This window comes from Peromyscus californicus, unplaced genomic scaffold (genome assembly GCF_007827085.1).
Source record: "Peromyscus californicus insignis strain IS unplaced genomic scaffold, ASM782708v3 Scaffold_10__1_contigs__length_136768540, whole genome shotgun sequence".
Classification (NCBI taxonomy): domain Eukaryota; kingdom Metazoa; phylum Chordata; class Mammalia; order Rodentia; family Cricetidae; genus Peromyscus; species Peromyscus californicus.
In genome coordinates, this window is record NW_026294391.1 from 88,268,693 (window position 1) to 88,288,179 (window position 19,487).

Sequence of the window (19,487 nt, forward strand, 5' to 3'; positions counted from 1 at the left end):
ATATGTTTATTTTGGTTTATGTATATTGATTGATACAATAGTTTTGTGAGGCTTTTTCCTTTTCTTCAAATATTCAGGATTTTCTTTATGAAAGGGGACTTGGCTGAGAAAGGCGCAGGATTATAGTAACTGTTCTTATTATTTTAAAAATTCATCACTTTTCTTATCATGTGTGTATAATTTGTGTAAGTATGATCACACATATGCCATGGCATATGTATGTCAGAGAAAAGATTTTGGGAGTAGATTTTCTCTTTCCACTGTGCATCCTGGAGGTCAAACTCAGGTCATGAGACTTGCAAGGCAAGCTCTTTCACTGAACAAACTACCTTACTGGCCCATGGATGATCTTGTTCCTAATGATGTAAAACTAGTTGTATTTTCCATCTATGCATTTTTAGTGCTATCTGTAAACAAACTTTCTCATTGTGGGACCACCAGCTCACAAATAATGACAAGGAGACTTAATTTAATTATGAAAACTTGTCCTTAGCTTATGCTTATTTCTAACTAGCTCTTATTATCTTTTAATCTATATTTTTTTACGTGGCTTGGTTACCTTTACTCTGTACTGCCCATCCTGCTTCCCCCCAATCTAGCTGGTTACTCCTTTCTTCTTCCCAGAGCTCTCTGTTCCCAGAATTCCCACCTTACCTCTTCCTGCCTAGCTAATAGACATTCAGCTCTTTATTAAAGCATTCACATTGACACATCTTCAGAGTGTAAAGTAATACTCCACATCATTTCCCCCATTTTGTCTAAATAAAAAAGAAAGATTTTTAACTCTAACATAATAAAACTATAAACCATTAGAACAATTACCAGGAAAGAATTAGATTCACAATGTCCAGTCCATTTGCATTTTGCATATTCAGAGAAAATACTCTATTATCTATCTTATCTTGATGAATTAAAAGTTTTATACCTAAACTATCTTTTATCATAACTAGTATTGTCATCTTAAACCTATCTTTTTTAAAAGATTTATTTATTTATTATGTATACAGTGTTCTGCCTGCACAAATGCCTGCAGGCCAGAAGAGGGCACCAGATGGTTGTAAGCCATCGTGTGGTTGTTGGAAATTGAACTCAGGACCTTTAGAAGAACAGCCAGTTCTCTTAACCGCTGAGCCATCTCTCCAACCCTTAAAATTATCTTTTTAGATCTCAAAACATTTTTTAGATAAACAATTTAAGCTTTTATATCTCTCTACCATATTCATTTTATATCTCTTTTGTGGGTTTCTTTTTTAAATTTGGTAACAAAGAAAACTGTAATTATAACTATCTCATCTTCAACTCTGTCAGAAACCCAAGAAGGACATAATATTACTGAGTAAACAGAAAGTGCAGAGCAGACAACTTCCGAAACTATGAGAAATGACAGAAACAACTGGGTGTCTGAACAGTCACCCAAGATTCCCCTGTAACATTGGGCCATTCATCTTTGTCAAATAGGCCTAAAATATCTGACAGACTTTTCTGTGAAACAGGAATTTGGAAGGACTGTCCCACCTTGTCTTGGCAAAGTCAGGCAGTTTCCTTCTTTTGTGTCCTGTTTGTCCAATTTGGACAGCATATTGTCAGCAGTTGAGACAATGGCAGTTATGTTTGAGCAGGTAAAATATATGTCACCTGTCTTATAGTTTTTCTAGGTTTATTTATTTATGTCTGCAGCCAGGGTCTCCCCTGATCAAACCTGAGCCTCTTTAACTTTGAACAAATCAACAGCCTTTGATTTTCTGTGGAAATAAAAGCATAATCTCTTCCCCAAAGCAATACATTTTCTGACTTCCACTTTAAAGTTAAGGCATACCTAAAGTATCTAGGCTAGTTTAATTCAGCAGTCTCTTCCACAATCCAGTGTCTTTCAGCAGCTGTCATTCTCTGTTCATTAGAATTCAAAAAATCCAAAATCAAGAAGACACCATATAGGATCCAACTCTCTGTGTATTTTCCATCTTTATGTGACTTATCATTTTTATATTAGTCTCTCTTTAAAGACTTTATCTTATTATTTATAAACTGTTTTTTCTATGACACCCATTTTCTTTTTTTAAGACTATGTACATTTTTAAAACATATTTTACCTTTTTAGAGGTTTTCTGTGTCTGGATCTGTCTTTACTAATGATCTGTAGCATTTTCTGATTATATGAGAAAAATCTTTAACTGTTATATCAGTCTCTAGCAGGACTCAGCTTAGCACATGGTGCTGGTACATGGCACTGGGAGCTGGCTCCAGCCCACAGTCAGTAGCTGATAACCACATCTGTATATTACTAAGCCTACCTGAGAGACTGTGATCAACAGGAAGCCGTGTTTGACTCTATGTTCTAATTTTTTTTTTAGCTTTCTCAGACCTTATGTGGATATATGTGGCCTGATGTTGGACACCATATGTAAATGAACTTTCTCATCAGGACTGCCAGTTCACAAATAATGACACAGGGACTTATTATTTATGAAATCTTGGCCTTAGCTTAGGCTTGTTTCTCACTAGCTCTAATAACTTAAATTAACCCATATCTTTTAATCTATGTTATTTTACATGACTCAGTTACCTTTACTCTGTACTGCCCATCCTGCTCCTCTCCATCTGGCTGGTGACTCCTCCTTTCTTCTTCCCAGTGCTTTCTGTCCCCAGAAGTCTTGCTTCACCTCTTCCTTCCTAGCTTCCACCATTCCGCTCTTTATTAAACCAAATGCAGTGACACATCTTCATACTTTGTAAAGAATATTTCACAACAGATATCTACATTAGGAGTCATTTAAGAATATTATCATCTCATTTTTTGCGAAGTATCATATCATTTGTATTACTTTACAAGAAGGCAGATTGATGCTGGCTAAGTCATGCTGTTGAGGTCAATCATTGAACACCTATCTTGTGCCTAAACATGTGTTAAGAATTATAAACAAACTGGGCAGTGGTGACGCACACCTTTATTCCCAGCACTGGGGAGGCAGAGGTGTCAGTCCCGCCCAACCTGTTGAAAAGTCCTGAATATGGGACTGAGGATTGAGAAAAAACAGCTAGGAAAAACAGAGACATAAAAGAAAAGATAGAGATACAGGATAGCTTCAGGAGGGCTCTGAGTCAATATCACAGCAGCCGAGTTTATTTCTCACAGCCTTTTTATACCCAAAGCAAGGAGGGCAAAGGACCGCCTTACCGTGGTTCAAGGAAGAAACAAGTGTAAACACCTCCTTAATTCTCAAAACATCTAGTAACCACGACTTTGGCCAACCATCCTATTATGTAGCCTTAAGGAGCAAAGACAAGCTTGAACTCTCTGACCTTGAGTCAAGATGGAATCAAGCCACATACTGAAGTCACTGTGGGATCCCACAGAGGCAGGCAGATCTCTGTGAGTTTAAGGACATCCTGGTCTACAGAGTTAGTTCCAGGACAGCCAGGACTACACAGAGAATTGAAAAACCAACCAATCAACCAACCAACCAACCAAACAAACAAATAAACAAAAAACAAAACAACAAAAAACATAAATAATTAAAACAGAGTATAGTTATTTGTACAATGTGACTAAATGAACCTTCCTAGTTAGGCTAAAGGCCTCCATTGAGCCTCGAATCAAGCTCACCCTGTACCCCCATAGCAACAAATAAACTGTCTTCTTGTTCTACCATGAGCAGCAAAATTGATAGTTATAGCTGCTGTGCTCTGAATCTTACACTGAGGCCCACTTTTCTTACAGGTTGATAATAACTGAGCATGCCACTGGCACTAGAGCATCTCATCCCTGAGAAATAACGGGCAACTTTGATATCTAGCTTCATTACAGAACTCCCCACTGACTTTACCCTAATATTCTTAGAATTTCTCTGTGACTTAAGACTGGTTAGCTGGGCAGTGGTGGCACACGCCTTTAATCTCAACACTCAGGAGGCAGAGGCAGGCAGATATCTGTGAGTTTGAGGCCAGCCTGGGCTAGCAAGTGAGTTCCAGGAGAGGGGCAAAGCTACACAGAGAAACCCTGTCTCGAAAAACCAAAAAAAAAAAAAAAAAAAAAAGAAAAAGCCTCTGATTAACTAACCTTCTTTCCTTGCCCTTAGGTGAATTGCAACTGTACCACAGTTGCCTTTCCCAACTTCATTTGTCTCTCTTCCACTTTTTTTTCTCTTTTCATCAAGTCTTCAGTAAGTTTCTTATATGTCTTGTCCTGCCATGGCATCTGTTTCTTAGAGGACTTGACCAAGACATTCTGTAACTCTGCCAGCTGACTTATCAATATTCATTGATCACAATTTACACATGATAAGGCAGTACGGAGACTCAGCATCCCTAGAAAAAAAAATCAAATAGTTTAAGTGTAAGAAAAGAAATATATAATTCTCAATTTCAGTTCTCTGAGATTTGTGCCACATTGATAAAATGGAGTTTCTAATCCTACTTTATATTGTAGACAGGAAGAATCATGCTAATACAGGCAAAATCAGCTTAACGTGGTAAGAACTTGATACTTTTATTCACATTAAGGCAAAAATAACTTTCCTAGAACAGTAGATCTTATAATGAAGGGTTGAAAATGAATGATGACATTTTTATTAATAAAATATGTAAGCTGCAAAGAACAATCAGTACTGTTTCGACCGCTTGTAATTGTTCTTTACTGGCACAAATGATGAACAATAGAAAAGTTTCAGTGCATAAGTCTAGGCTCCTGGGAACGCCTGTGTTTTAACATACTATGAACATATCCTACTTGCTTAGTTCAGATTGTCTGAGACTGTTAAGAAAACAGACCGTAAATAAATAAAATGTAATAAAAAATTTAAAAAGGATTTTTTTGAAGCAAACAAAAATAAATAAATAAAGATAAGGAAATGAAAAACAGAAAAATGAATTTCTGAAATGCAAATTAATCATCAGATTGGGAGATGTGGCTTTTTAACTATACTCTGCTTCATCAGGTCTGGAATGTTGCAGAGAATGTGCAGAGCAAAATCCTCTGCAGAAACAGTAACATAAGGAGATGATGAATGTGAACTCTCCTAGGACTGCATCTCTATGACATTGAAGAATTCTTCACTAAGGGAGAGGCTGTTAGGTGTTCAACTTACTTGGCCCAGAGTGACAGTAGTGTTTTCCATTTTCCAAGGCAACAAAACAAAACTGTGATTCTTCCTTTGGCAAAAGACAATGACGAGCTGGCCACCAAACTTGTGTAATTACCTCAGTGTGGAGAATTTTATTAAGGTACCAAAGGTGTCAGGGAAGTAGTAACAGGGTAAAGTTCCCACTGCCATTGATCCCGAACTGCCAGTGCCATCTCAGGGCCACCAGTCAACCTGGTGGCAGCAGTGGATTAGGGAAATCATCAGGCTATTTAAAACTTGATATAGAGGCTTTTAGACTGTTAAAGTAGCATTTCCTGAGTAGTTTATACATGAGAGTTAGATTTAATATGCAGCAATATACCACATTTAGGTCTTTGATTATTGTGTTTTATGATTCTAGATTTTTAAAAAGTGTAAAGTTGTCAGCAAGTGATTTCCACAACAAAGTTACCTCTATGATCTTGCTTTCATAAACCAATACTACTCACTCAGGATATGAGTCTCTTACCTAGAATTCTTGGATTGAACTGATTCCTCCACCCAACCTTAGTTGAGTAAAAGAAGACAATGTGTGAGGAACTTCTAGAAATTACCTTAAACCAATAAAAGATCACAATGAACTGTTAAAATATACAGTTAAAGATTGAATGAACTCTACTACAATTTTAATGTTTAATTATTTGCTTTATTTCTAATTTCTTGTATGACTATGTTATGGTGACTCTGCTGATTCTCCATTGGAAAAAAATTAGGTCAATCAGGATAACTCATATTCCTTTCAATAATCAATAATAGTCTATAAAAATTTTAAAACATGTTAGGATCAAATAACAAAGTAGAAATCACCCCAATGCATACTTTATTTAAATGCATACGTAAGCCACAGAGGTAGAAGTCAAAGTTACAAAGTGCAGGGACTCAACCTGAGGGTAAAAATGTAAGAGTTCAAGGGGCGGGTCAACTTGTCTGTGACAGATCATCCAGGCCATTTCAGTGCATTTCCTTTTATGTAGCTTTTCTGGACTTCCTCACAAGAATCGTGACTGAAAACATGCAGCAAGAAGCATGAAGCCCTTAGGGTACAGTTTGTCACAGTCCTCCCAGGGAAAAGAGAAAAGGTATCTGAAGTGTTCTCAGGATTCCATCTTTCAGAAAATATAAGGGAGATGGTTTCATAGGATAAGCTCTTGCCACATTACCATTGGAATCTATATTTGATTCATAGAATCTACAATAAAAATTTAGGATTTGGGCACATATTTGTAATCTCAGCACAAGAGAGGCAGATATAGGCTGATAACTGGGGCTTACCTGGCCAGCTAAGCTTAGCCAAATTGACAAGCTTCCGGCCAATGAGAGACTCTCTCAAAAGTCAAGGAAGATACCTAACATTGACCTCTGGCCTCTACATGCACCCACAAACATGTGCAACTCTGCATAAAAAAAAACATAAATGTTCATGCATTCGTTTTTAAATAAAATTAAATTATAATGAGGAGTAGGAGGCAAAAGGTAGCAGAACCAAATTTGGAGCATATTTGCAGAAGAGCAGCATTCCAGGTAAGGCAGACTGTGATACAGAGGTGAGAATGAACTCTCCTCCTCTACATAGTGGTATTATTCTGGGAGCACTTTTTATGCTAGATGAGGACTTGTGGTTTTTTTGTGGTTATTTTGTTTTTACATTTCTAATTAAAATATAATTATGTCATTTCTCCACTTCCCATTCTTCCTTCCATCCCTTCCCATATTCCTTCCCCCAACCCTTCTCATGTCCCTTGTATTATTTACTTTTCTATTGTTGTGATCAAACACCATGACCAAGGCAACTTATTTTTTAAAAGTGACTAATTGGGCTAACCTCTTCCATAAACAACAGCACATTTGCGTACTTCCTGATCCACCTTAAGAAGACGTGAGTGATGTTCTAAATGCTCTCCTGGGTTGAGAGTAATATGGTGCTTAGGTCTAAATTCTAGTAGGGGCCCAGGTTATAAGTGAAGAGATGGTCTATCAATAAGTTGCAAAGGGCACAATATATAATTATGTAAATTAATTATATTGTCTTGGAGGCAACACATAAATCTTCCATCTAAATTGTTGGCTTGAAATTGCAGATTATAACTGACTGACCGTATTTAAGGAGTCCAATATTTCTAAACCTAATAGTCTAATAGTCTAAAATTGGTGATCACTTTTTCAACCCTGGGACAGTCTTTGTCTCTGAAGTTTTGGAAAGTGTTACTTTACAACTTGAAGGCCTAGGATATTTCCCTCTATCATTTGTTATATCTCAATTATACAAAATAACTAAAAAAGGTGAGTTCAGAGTTCAGGAACTTAACCTTTGCCTGACACTATGTAAGTCAGCAAAATTTCCTATGTCCATGGTGCTTTGAGTAACTTCTCTTTATGTAACTACATAATTTACCCATGAAAATCAAGGGGGGGAAGGTTGATATCTGCCTACACCAGAAATAAAACTTGTACACAGCTCAATTCCTTAGAGAAATGCTGTTTTTTAGGTTAAGTAAGAATTTCCACTGTTATTTATCATCAAGAAAAGGAGGCTAGTTTTAAGAAAATATTCTTGGCCTGAGGAGTTAGGCAGATGTATGCTCTTTTTTGTTAATTGGGACTTTAATTGTATGACAGTTTGGCATGAAAGACAGCAAGAGTGTTTTTCTTATTATGAAGCGATCCCAGAACAGAGATGATAAACAACAGGAAAATAACTTGAAGAAGGGAACCGAGGGGAATTGAGACTGTTCATTCCATAGAAGAGCTGGCTAAGAGGTGACTTAGTAATGATCTTTGAGGACCTGAAGGACAATCATTAGGACCAGATGCTCCCCATCTGCAGAGAGGGTGGAGACACAGGAAATGACAATATAGCAAAAGAAAGTTTAAGAAGAATTTTCTGGCAGTGAAGGCTGTCAAACATCAGAATACATTACTTCAGAGGTTGTGAAATTACCTCTGGGCTGTTTTACATTTGGGTTTCAAACAGGAGAGATTCTTGTGTGAGATGGCTGAGGTAAAGTTTTGCATGAAGATCAGGGAAAAGGACACATGCTATTTAAGACTTTTCATTGCTCTGTGATTCTATGAGGTCTGTATCTTTATGTCCCCTTAGGTGCTCATTTTATAGTGTGCAATTTGTATTCTACTTCTCCTTAATGAAATTTCAATTTCTCTGTTACTTTTAGTTATGGAAGTTTACTATGAACCTGTTTTTTTAAAACTTCTTGGATTATTAGAAATCGTAGCTCTGCCTCCCTGCCCTTCCTCTCCTTACAAACTTTTTCTCTTAACTTTATTACTTTTCAATTTTGCTTCATCTCCTGCAAAGACTTGAGATACTGCGCAGACTTTATATAGCACTTAGCACATTGCATGTTTTAGACCAATCTAATAGCTAATTGCTATTTTAGACTTTAAGAACGTCATAAAATATGAGAGACTGTAATCCCATGCGATGACAACCCAGCATTCTGTTTCCCCTTGACCTTGACTGGGTATATGTCTTTACAGCCACATTTGCTGTGTCTGTCAAAACAGCCATTTGCTTCAGCTATTTTAAGGTATGGACTAAGAGCTTGAATCTAGAAAGAGAAAATATCCAACCACTTAATAAGTAACTTTAGATTAAAATGATCTTTTCATTGCCTGTATCTTTGTTCAGGACAGTGTCTGTCAAATTCAAGTACATGATATGCCCATGTTCATGGAAATACTTACAGAGCCATGTAGCAAAAGTCAATCAGATACCAATGAGTCTTCACTGTATATAGAAAAACAACTCTTAATTTATAAGGTTGACACTCAAGACCCCCTCGATCTTACATGGAACTTGCACTCTGTTCTTTTTGGTCTTCTATTTTAACTACTGTTCCCTTACAACATGTTTGTTGTAAATTCTGCACTGTCCTTGGGTTCATTCTACAGTTTGAATATTGCCAGGCTTACTAGCTGATCGATCCCCCTTTTCCTCACTTGCCCTCATGTTTTTCATAGTAGGTGCTTTTGGTTGATTGCTTACTTTGCTCAAGGCACCATTTGATAGCTTCAAATTTGTTAGCACTCTTAGTACTTGCAAGGGTACTATTAAGAGTTAAATATTTTTAAAGTTAGTTTCTACTAGCTTCTCTTCCAAGACACTCTCTTTAACCAGGTGAACTCCACTAATACTACCTTCTCTGAATTCATAATGCCTATTATTTTTACCTTCTATCAAGACATTAGGAGACCAATGAGATGGTTCAGCAGGTAAAAGCATTTGTCTCACAAGCCTAACAACCAAGTGTGGTTCTTTGACTCACAATGGGAGGAGAGAATTGACTACCAAAAGTTATCTTCTGAACTCCACATAACCCACTCTCCTTCTCGTCCTCCTCCTCCTTCTCCTTCTTCATTGTCTTCTTCTTCTTTTCTCCTACTTTTCTTCTTTCTCACTCTCTCTAATAATAATAATAATAATAATAATAATCCTTCATATTCTCTCATTAATATCCACATGATGAAACTACAACTTTCGAAGGGAAGAACTGTGGCTTCTACTACTATTGATACCAGCACAAATGTAAAGTACACAGTATGTGCACAATCAAGCTAGTACTCTATGGTGGGCTGCAGAGATAGGAGGGTGTGGTTAGAACCAGTTAAACTTGTATCTTTTGGTACCAATAATATTTTATCATTTTATTTACATCTATTTATTGAGCATCAATTATGCATCAAGTTCTGTGATCTATGAGGGTAAAAGAGAAAGAAAAATAATGGCCCTGCCTACAATATAGAGAGAGTTCTAAATGTACAATAATTGAAGGAAATAGAACAAAGGTATTCAAATGAAGTAAATGTTGAATGAAACAAAAGAACCAACACCAACCAAGTATTGCACTGATTATTATTATTATTTAGTTCTAGACTAGGGAAAGGATGTCTTTGGAATTCATGAAAAGTGCCCTCCTTTTGGATTTTGAATACAGTGTAGTTTATAAATATTTCATCCAATAATTTGATGAGAAACTAGTCCTGGAAGTTTTTTCACCTGTGGTACTATTTACTATTTTGAGTTAGAATGTTCTTTATTAAATAATTAAAGGCCTTCCCTTGTACTCCTTCATTTTTTTGTGTAAAAACATCTGTTCCCAAACACATAAAAAACTTAAAATGAAAAAAAAAAACTTAAAATGCATTAAAGGGCATGTTTCTGCCATTGATTGCCTTTCACCTTTGTTGCTCAGAAAACACTACTGTGGTTCAAAAAACACAACATTTTTTTATCAACAGAATTTAGGTTAAATGAATTTTGATAAGTCTTAAGATTTGGGTTCTTCCTATCCTAACTGGAGTCCTGAGAGTGAGGGGGGCTAGACTCCATGGAAATGTGGAACTTTCAGGAACTTTTAGAATTGATTGAGATGATGAATAAATCTTCATGGTGCTCTGAAACAAAAGTCTCTTTGGTACACATGGACAGACTGTTTGCTTTCCTTCTGACACTTTGGAATTATATTTGAATGCTTCTTTCTGTCATTAAACCCAACCTAAGGAATATAACATTAGGCTAAATCTATATCACAAAAGGCCAGCAATTCTGTTCCTAAAAGAGTCTAAAGTATCACTTTTCTTTACTAAAGGCAAGCATGTATCTTAGACTGTGAGTTAGAACTTATGAATCAAGCAGTAATCTCAGTCGGGGACAGTGGAAATCATGAAGCACCTCATATCTCCCCCTATACTACATCTCACCCCACTTTGTCCCAACCTGTACCATTCTGTATATGGGATATACTTGCTTCAATTATAAAATAAGCATTTCTCTAAGTCTGAAATTGTTTTCTATGTTGCCAATTATTTTGTGACATTTGGCTTGTTGAGCTTTATGATACTGTCCAGACAATATGCTGCTCTTACGTTCCAATGGATTTGTTTGGCTGCAAAAAAAAAAATATTATGAACAGAGTGAATGTATTTGCAGCAATCTGTGTCCCTTCAGTGTCAGAGAACAAAATGTAACACATTTTTAATGGAAAGAATACATTTAACATTTCATCCGTTAAGCATGAATCCTTTGAACAGTGATACTTGACTGATTAAATTAGATCACTGCTGTCAACTTGGTACAAATGAAAGAAACTTTTCTTTACCGTTCCAAAGATATATTTTCTGTCCACACTGAAATGTTGTTAAATTAGTCTGTGACTTTTAATTTTTTATTACTCATTTTAAAAATCATATCATTTGGGATGGAAACAATTAGGGGGAAGTGAATGTTATACACAAATGCCTGCACCCTGCTATTACTATTGCTTCATTACAAATAAAAGGAGTCACTACATCTTAATAGCAAGTGTTCATATGACAGTATGCCTATTTTTTTCAAGCAAGCCACAAATGTTTTAATAGAATTTGACTTTTCTTTAAATTGTCTTTTCTCTAGTTAAAAAATCAAATAATTTTAAAACCACTTAATAAAGTTACACTTTATCACTTACACACTTAAAATGCACACTTAATAGACCACTTACACACTTAAAAAGTTAAGACACCAGTCAGGTAATAAAATCCATATTATGAAATCAATATATTCTAAATTTCAAAGACATTACAAGTTCTGCAGAATATCTTTCATCAGAAAATGGAAGCTTTCAATTTGCATGATCTTCTGTCAGGTAGGATTAGGGTTTCATTCACTGTTTTGTAGTCAAATTCATTTGAAGACATGTCTTATGGCACAGTAATTAATGATGAGATGATAAAGTCTGTTCCTATACACTGAGTATTAAGCCTGCAGTGTTTCGGATGGTAGAAGGGACATTCCATTTTCTTACAAGCTGGGAAGTAACAGAAGAGCTGCCCATTTAGAAGATGGTACTGGTGATGAAACTAGTGTGGGAATTTTACTCATGTGAGTGAAGGGCAATCTGGTTTCCTACACATCAATACACATATTTAGAATTCAGATGCACAAATAAACATTTTCCAGCAAATTTACAATGGGGGAAGGCTTTGAAAGGTCAAAGTGGGATGGTGATCTACATACTCATCCTCAGTTTTGCAAGCAAGGCAGTACTTGCTGTGCTTCAAAGTTTTTCTGGTTTCTCTGCCACACTCAGGTAATCAAGCTATCTGAACATCAGCTGCACCACTGTGGGGGAAGGAGATGGCTGAGTCCCTCATTTGAGGCTGCAGTTTGGTGTACCCGTTTCATTCAAATCACATCTCTTCTTGATCTGACATGTATCCTGGTGGGCTGAGGACACCATCCAGTGTCACTATAAACTTGGGACTTGTAGCTTTATCTGATTGTACAAGATTTTGTGTCTGCATAAGGTGTCCTGAAAGATACCCAAAGGGTATCTACAAATTTATCCCAAACTCATGTTTGGTATTACTACTATTTCCTCAGACAGCTTTGACTTCTTCAGAATAAAGATCTTTGGTCTGCATGGATCATGGATTCCATGTCCTAGTAATTTTGATTCACCTCTGTTTCTTCCTTGTTAACATTACAATTGCCTGTATTGAGTTCCTTCCTTTTTTCTGTACTATCTCCCTTTGCTTCCTGGACTATTTCTGCTAGTAATTTTTCTTGAAAAGAAGTTCTGGGAGCAACCGGCAATGTCTATTTCTGTGGAACTCAGCCTTTGCTGGTACAGACATGTTACTGGACGTGCTTCCTGTTTAGGAGACATAGCCAGTATCTTCCTCCTCTCCTCCATCATGACTGATTTTTTTGTCTTTGTTGTTTTACTTTAACAACTAAGCTTACAGCAGGCAACGTTCTTTCCTGAGAATTTTTGTCCTCAATACTAATTTATCTAAGTTGCTTTTGAAGAAGGGACTGTAAGTTTCTTCTATGCTGCTAAGCACTTCTAGCTCACACAAATGTGTAGTTTGCATCTGGTTCACACAAATGTCCAGGTTGTATCTGCTCCACATGAATTCCAGTTTGTATCTGGTTCACACAAATGTCCAGTTTGTATCTAGTCCACATAAATGTCCAGTTTATACTGGTCCACATGAATGTCCAGTTTGTATCAGGTCCACATGAATGTCCAGTTTGTATCTGGTCCACATAAATGTTCAGTTTGTATCTGCTCCACACAAATGTCCAGTTTGTATCTGCTCCACACAAATGTCCAGTTTGTACACTGACTCTTCTGAAATCCAGTTGCTTCTCTGTGAAAACTGTTTTGCAACTGCTGAAGTTGCAGCCTCTTTAAATGAGTGCCCATATCTGCATTTCTACTTGCAGATGTTTGATAAATCTCAGTAGAAGGATGAGAAGAACCATATGTATGTGTCACTGTAGGCTTCTGCTGAGATAAAGAATCCTCTTGCACAGAACCAAGGTCTTCATCGATTAAATCATCTGGTTCTGGCTTGATAGAAATCACATCTTCAAAGGGTACTGGTTCCCTGAGAGGTTTCCCTGTTGACATTAGCTGGATTTGAAGCTCTGGCATCATAAGTCTGTCTGATGTTGGTGAATTCCTTCTCCTGTGAATGTGTAGAAACTCTGGAATCCTTTTTTTTTTTTCCAATCTAGAGTTTGAAAGAGCAAGGGGAGGGACTGCAGCTTCATGCCCTATCTCATCTTCCAGACTAAAACCCGTCTGGTTTGGAGGCATGTTACTATCAAAGATACTGGTATCAGAAGACTTTTGACTGGAAGGCTCAGTTGTAACAGATTGACATGTATCTAATACACCATGAAGCCCATGTAAGCTCCTAATTCTTGCAATTTCCCCTTAATAGCACTCCAGCTCTTGCAGCTGATCTCAGTGTCAATTGATGTGGCTCAGTGACAGGTAGTCAGGACAACACTACACTGTACTTTGGTTACCTGGAGCCCACAAGCTGCTACCCAGAAGCCTGCCCACGGCTGCAGTTTTATCCCTGCTCTTCACCGTGGATATGATGTTTTAAGTTTTTGCCTTGACCTCCATGCAATAATGGACTGTAACCTGGAATTGTAAGCCATATAACCCCTTCGTTCCCCTATGTTGTTATTTTTGTAAGAGGATTTGTTGGAACAACAAAAGTGAAAGTAGAACACACAGTAAAACACCAGGGCCTCCTACTAATGGCCATGTAAGTGAGCCATCTTTAAATGTATCCTGAAACTTCAGTCAGAAGTTTAAATGGCTACTGTGCTGGTTAATTTAAATTGCCAATCTGATTGGATTAAGAATCGCCTAAGGCATAAATGAGTGACAACTTTGGGTTTCCAGAGAAGATGAAAGATCCCTACTGCACACCCTAGTATGCATCCTGATCCATTCAAATGTGGGCAAGTTGAGCCACTCCCACCAACACATCTTTCCTGCCATGATGGACTATTCTCTGAAACCATGAGCCAAAATCAACCCTCTATGCTTCCTGTTGCTTCTTGTTAGGTGTTCAGTCACAGTTACAGTGATGAAAAATTGCTATCAGAGCTGCTATGTCAGTCAGTATCTTAACTGACAATTCCTGAGAGATACTGAGCCAGAAGCGTCCAACTAAGCCATTGAAATTCCCATCCAGAGCCAGGCGGTGATGGTGCATGCCTTTAATCCCAGCACGCGGGAGGTAGAGACAGGCAGATCTCAGTGTGTTCAAGGCCAGCCTGCTCTACAGAGCGAGTTCCAGTATAGGACTACACAGAGAAAACTTGTCTCAAAAAAAGAAAGAGAGAGAGAGAGAGAGAGAAAGAGAGAGAGAGAGAGAGAGAGAGAGAGAGAGAGAGAGAGAGAGAGAGAGAGAGAGAGAGAGGAAGAAAGGAAGGAACGAAGGAAGGAAGGAAGGAATTCTCATCCAACCAAAGCTGAATGATAAATTTTTGTTACTTTAAGCCACTGAGGTTTAGAGTATTTTGTTACAACAGAACTAATAATAATAAAACCAATAAAAACTGCTAGGCCTAAACAATTAGATTATCACTCCTCTGAAACACCTATAAAGATATTTTTTTTCTGTGTACATACCTACAACAGATAAACAACAATTTAAACTATTCTGTAAAAAGGATTTTCATGTTTTATAGAGTTGTCCTGATAAGTCATAACCTAAACGGTTAAGTCTCACATGAGAGGAAATGACCCCTGCAGTTCTTTGTGTGGGGTTGAGGCTTTGTGAACATTCCCCTGTCCACTATGGCACATCTAATGGAGTCTGGGCACTACAGGCAACTGGGGAATACTGAGAGCAGAAGAAATAGTCTTCCCGAGGGAAGCGCACACCAACTGGTTGTCCAGCACCAAATGGTCAGCCCTGAAAACATGAACACAAGTAACATTATACAGGCTAAGCTGGATATATATAGGAGTATGTTTTATACACATATATGCGTGCAATGACAATGAAAAACAGGATATACATTTGAAAAGAAGAAGTCTATGGAAGTGTTTTGAGGGAGAAAGGGAAAGGGAGAAATATGTAATCATAATCTCAAAAATAAAAAATGTGAAAAAAAGACTCTGTGAGCATGTGACCTTGTTATGTTTCCCCTCCCTCTCTCTTTCTTTGTGTTTGTGTGTGTGTATTCTTTTATCCATTTTAATAAAGCAGCATGTTGTATTGTTTTTCCTTCTATCATTTGGGAGAATAAAGATAAACTCAAAAAACTGTTACTTTTTTTATGGATGGACTTTTAAAACACTTGACCTTTAAAAAAGCTATATCCACCATAATATCATTTAACAATACTTGTTTTATGAAAAGGACAAATAATAAGATGTTTTATTTCATTTTGAAAGATTATATAAGATTAAATTACATTATAAATTATTTATTGAGTGACTGAAATAAAAATATTGATTTGCCATCTTGTCATATATTTACTGAACTTGATGTAGTTTTATCAAATCTTGGTAGTTTTCTCGAAATGAGTTTTTCTTTCTCTGACAAAGCATGAACTAAAGAAATATAGAAATAATACTAACTTGCCACAATCTCAATGCTAATACATACACACACACATACACACACACACACACACACACACACACACACACACACACATACACATTTAAGTTGGTTATGACTAGTCCAGGGTGCATAGAAAGACACTGTAACAAAAATAAAAATCAAACAAACATTTCATTTTAAAAATAATTTCAAGCAGCTTCAACATAGCTAGAATTATTTTGATAGCAAATAACAGCTCACGGTAGGTTTTTTCTTTTCTGTAATGCTTTCAACACAAATATCTATTTTTATAAAGATTCCAACAGATCTTTACATTAAAAATATAGAGATTCTTATCCTTGATAAACAAATAAGCCAAAAAAGATTTCTCATGTTGAAAATTTTTTCTTCAGTCCTCTTTTAGAATACCATTGGCTCAAGTGCTAGCACTTTCCTGAACACATATTAATTAGTTCCAAATTACAGAAAAGAGAAAGCATTATATATCAATTAGATATACACAAAAGCCTAACTTGTGTCATCCAGAAATCAACTACAGTTCCCCAAGGCCAAGTATATAAGGTCATTTCATGTCTTGAAAGAAAAAAAACAAGCATCACAATGTTCTTGTATTGCTGCTTTATTTTCATTTCTTTTTTCTTTTTTCTTTTTGGTTTTTCGAGACAGGGTTTCTCTGTGTGGCTTTGCGCCTTTCCTGGAACTCACTTGGTAGCCCAGGCTGGCCTCGAACTCACAGAGATCCCCCTGCCTCTGCCTCCCGAGTGCTGGGATTAAAGGCGTGCGCCACCACCACCCGGCTATTTTCATTTTTTACATGCAAATAAACTTTTCTAATTAATCTTTCTTATTGAGACAATTATACAGTCACATTTATTCAAGTGTAAGAAATAATGCATGAAGGATAGGCAAGATGGCTCATTAAGTAAAAGTGCTGGCTGAGCAAGCCTGACAATCTGAGGACAGTTCTTGGAGCTCAGGGTAGAAGGACAGAACTGACTCAGAAAGATGAGCTCTAACTTCTATATGTGCACCCTGGCTTGCACAGTGGGGCACACATGTGCCCATACTTCGTATATACATTAAACACAAGTACACCTATACAATAATAATAAATAAATAAAATGTAACAATAAATAGATTCATATTTCTTAAATAAAGAGAAAACTATGGCTACTGAAGGATATTATGTACTTTCTACTCAGATTCCTGTAGAGGCAAACCTTTTCCTGTACTATCTCACCTAGCGTACTAATACTGATGCATTATCATGACACAAGCAGGGTTCTACTGATAAAGATCATTCATGTTCCTTTTTATAGCAACAGCCAGGTTCTTTCGATCCCATCTCCTGGAAACCACTAAATTTCAATCTATTTCCATAATTGTATCATATTGACAGTGTTAACAATGTTTAATCTTTGGGACTAGCTTCCATTCACCCTACTTCCCTGGTGAGTCATCCCAGTTACATTACCCATTAATCAGCTGCTTGTTCTTTTGTTGTTAGTGTTTAGTATCATTTATGTACCAATGCTTATTTAAGCATTATTAGTTGATAGCTATCTGGGATGTTTCCAGATTTGGGTCACTATGAATAAAGCCTATATAAGCATACATGGTCAAATATTTATGTATGACAATACAGTTTTTCATGAGAATATTCCTAGATATAGGCTCAGGGGTATCATTGCTGAGTCACATAGTTTATGTTCTTGGAGAATTTTTTTATATATATGCAGTGGAATATGATCCTATACCCCCCCCCCATTCTCTAACTCCCCATGGCTTATTCAACATGTCCTTCTCCTAGCTCCTTTTTTATTTATGATAACTCAATAACTCTAGTTAGTGCTGACCTTATATTCATGGATATAGATGCCCTCTACTGAAGTATAAAAAACCTACAAATGGCCACACCTCCAAAGAAGGGTTTTACTTTCAGGTCACAGTACTGGTTTGTTCTCTGGCCCATTGCTTACTTTCTGACCTCTATGGGTGTTCAAAATGGAACACACATACCAAAACTAATATATAAAAATGTGACAAAATATATAACATTTGTCTTTCTGAATCTAAGTTGCCTTACTCAGAGTGATTATTTCCAGCTCCACGCATTTACCTGCATGAATTATCATTTTTCTTAACAGTTAAATAATATTGACTTGTATAATGTGCCTCATTTTCATTATCCATTCATCAGTTGATGGGCATCTATGTCATTTCCATTTCCTAAATATTGTGAATAGAAAAACAATAAACATGAATGAGTAGATATCTCTATAGCAGGGTAAAGAGTCCTTTGTATAGGTGTACAAGAGTGGTGTCCTGGTTTTCTGTTTTTGTTTTTTATCAGCATGACATAAGCTATAGTTATCTGGGAATAGGCATTTCAATTTGAAAAAATGACTCTGTCTAGATTGCCTGTAGGCAAGTCTATAGGACATTTTCTTGATTAACGCTTGATGTGGAAGGGCCTGGTCCACTATGGGTAGTACCATTCTTGGCCAGGTTATCCTAGAGTATAGAAGGAAGTAAAATGAGCAAGCCAGTCAGCAGTGTTCCTCTATGGCTTCTGCTTCAGTTCCTGTCTCCAGTTTCCTGCTTTGTGTTCCTGCTTTGACTTCCCTCAGTGATGGAGTGTGAATTGAGAGTTGTAAGACAAAATCAAACCTTTTTTTCTCCAAGTTGCTTTTGGTCATGATGTTTTATCACAGCAATAGAAAATCTAAGACAAGTGAGATCGATGAAGTGTGCAGTAGCTCTATTTCTAGCTTTCTTTCCTTTTCTTTTTTTTTTTTTTTTTTTGTTTTTTTTGGTTTTTCGAGACAGGGTTTCTCTGTGTAGCTTTGCGCCTTTCCTGGAACTCGCTTTGGAGACCAGGCTGGCCTTGAACTCACAGAGATACGCCTGGCTCTGCCTCCCGAGTGCTGGGATTAAAGGCGTGCGCCACCACTGCCCGGCTTATTTCTAGCTTTCTAACAAAACTCCACAATGATTTTCATAGTGGCTACATCAATTTGCACTCCTGCCGACAGTGAATATGTGTTGTTCTCTCCCCACATCTGTGCCAGCATTTGTTATTTGTTTTTGTTGTCCCTGTTTTGTTTATTTTATCTTAGCCATTCTGGTTGGAGTAATAAAGAATCTCAAGCAAGCTTTAATTTTCATTTCCCATGTAACTAAGGTTATTAAACAGTCTTAAAAATGTTTACCAACCATTTGTATATTGTCTTTTGAGAACTCTCTGTTTAGCTCCATGCTCCATTTTTAATTACATTGTTTGTTTTCTTAATGTTTAGTTTTTTGTGTTCTTTGTACGTTCTGATACTAACCTTCTATCATGTGTATAGTGAGTAAAGATTTTTTTCCCATTCTATAGGCTGCCTCTGCACCTGAATTATTCTGTCCTTTTTTTTTTTAATGTAAGCAATTAGTGCTATAAACTTTCCTCTTAGGACCACCTTCATTGTGCCCTATAGACTT

The 19,487-nt window shown here is 36.9% G+C and overlaps 1 protein-coding gene and 1 pseudogene across 1 annotated transcript in view; one reads left to right on the top strand and one right to left on the bottom strand.

The window, feature by feature from the left end:
• The window catches only part of Il1rapl2 (interleukin 1 receptor accessory protein like 2), a 1,222,115-nt gene that overhangs the window by 1,088,380 nt on the left and 114,248 nt on the right, over positions 1-19,487 (top strand). The gene's annotated exons all lie outside the window — the stretch shown is intronic.
• On the bottom strand, positions 11,817-13,872 carry LOC128113489 (zinc finger CCCH domain-containing protein 14-like; annotated as a pseudogene).